The sequence below is a fragment of the Chelonoidis abingdonii genome, chromosome 1 (genome assembly GCF_003597395.2).
Source record: "Chelonoidis abingdonii isolate Lonesome George chromosome 1, CheloAbing_2.0, whole genome shotgun sequence".
Taxonomy (NCBI): Eukaryota; Metazoa; Chordata; order Testudines; family Testudinidae; genus Chelonoidis; species Chelonoidis abingdonii.
The window spans coordinates 141113398-141115356 of NC_133769.1; positions in this window are offsets into that span (position 1 = coordinate 141113398).

Here is a 1959-nt window from a genome sequence, read left to right on the forward strand (position 1 = left end):
GCTTCCCCCCTCCTCCACCGGCCGGGGAGGGCAGAGGAACCGAGCCACCTCCCAGATGCGCATGCGCCGATGGCCGGGGCAACGGCCGCGCCGGGCGACTGAGCGTGGAGCCCGAGGAGGGGGAGGGGCGAAGCAGCAGGGTCAGGGCGGGGTTTTCGCAGGGAGCAACCTGGGGAGAGGAGGTTGGAATATGGACCCCACCGGATCATCCAGCAGCCGGGGCCCCGCTCAGCGTAGGCCTGGGCTGCATGGAGGACTGTGGTTTGCGATGTGTGACCTTTCTCGGGGAAACAGGTCACTTTATAAACCTAAATTACGAGTTTTTGAAAAGCCATAATATTAAGTGTCAGGGGGCAGCCGTGTTAGTGTGGTGCTGTAAAAGCAGCAAAGCGTCCTGTGGCACCTTATAGACTAACAGATGTATTGGAGCATGAGCTTTCCTGGCTCTTTGTCGGAGGCATGCAGGGCCGTCCTTAGGCATGGCCAAAATAGGCAGCTGCGTAGGGCACCTGAAAATTTGGGGCACCACTGGGTCTTAGTGTCCACGCACCTTGTTTTCCTATCCCTGTTCTGACCCTTCCTGCAGGCTCCCACAGATGGCTGCTGCAGCCTGGTGAGTCTTCCTTGGGAGGGAATCTAGTAGTAGGAGTTAAAAGTGAAAAAAGCCTCCAGCCTGTCAAGACCTATTAGCACAACATTGAAACTGTAAAGAGCATTCAAGGGGTAAGAAGCCATTAAACGGCCTTGCCACCTCCCACGTATCTAACGTGACACGGTTCAGAGTGGTAGCCCTGTATCATATATCGCAATAAACAAGGAGGTCCTTGTGGGCCACTAGAGACTAATAAATTATTTGGCGATAAACTTTTCACAGGCTATAACCCACTTCAGCAGATGCCCAAGAAAGCTTATGCCAAAGAAAGCTTTTATACCTGTCAGTTTCTGATTTACTGACAAAAACACAGTTGTGCATTTAAATGTAAATTTAAAAAACCATGTCAGTCTACAGGACCTTAGTTATAAAATTGCTTAAAAATATTCGCAGTGAGCTGTGAAGAATTATAAATGACATCTCTAAAAAAATGCTTTCATAGACTTTTAGATCAATATCTAGCCTAAATGTTTTGATCTTCAGATATATAATTTAATAAATCCTTCAGAAGACCTCCCTATCTAGAATACACATTTTAAATTACTATAGTTAAATAAAAAAAGGCTTCCAAGTCTTCCGGCTTTTCGTGTCCACCCTTCACCGCCTGTCTCCGCACTCCGGACTGACGAAGCCCTAAAGGGACAACAGTCCTTCCCTTCAGATAGCTGGACCAAAGAGTTTCCCTTTCTTACATTCGTGACTATCTGAGAACTAGTTCTAAGAGAACCTCCGAAGCAAAATCAGTATCCTTATAAGGACATAAAATCCCTTGTTATATCTAAAATCTTTGGAACATGTTTTTTTTTTAACAGTTGGTGAATTTCATAACATGTCTATTTGTTGTGGAGATCAGACAAGGAAATTTAAACTGTTCCCTTTCTAAAAAGCATGACCATGTTATACATACTAAACCTCTCCAATAATTTCAAATATGTCTTTGTTCAGTGAGTTAAATATGTATATCTGGAATTGTGGCTTAGGTTTTAATAGTAACATTTAAAAATATAAATTCATCTTAGCAAAACTGATTAGAACTGTAAAACAGAGAAGAGCTGCATCGAGTATTCCATATATGATGTTGGATTTCAGCACGACAGCTGACTCACCCTTACTATGAGTTTTGTGCAAATAATGGGCCTGTCACACTAGGGCTGGGGTGTTGCTGTAGAGATACCAACTTCAGCTACGAAGTATCTTATCTAACTTACCTCGACTCAATGGCGCAGGAGGACGTCGTGGCTCCCATCGACTCCACTACTCTGCCCCTTTGCTCTGGTGAGTTCGGAGTCCAACGGGGACACATTCGG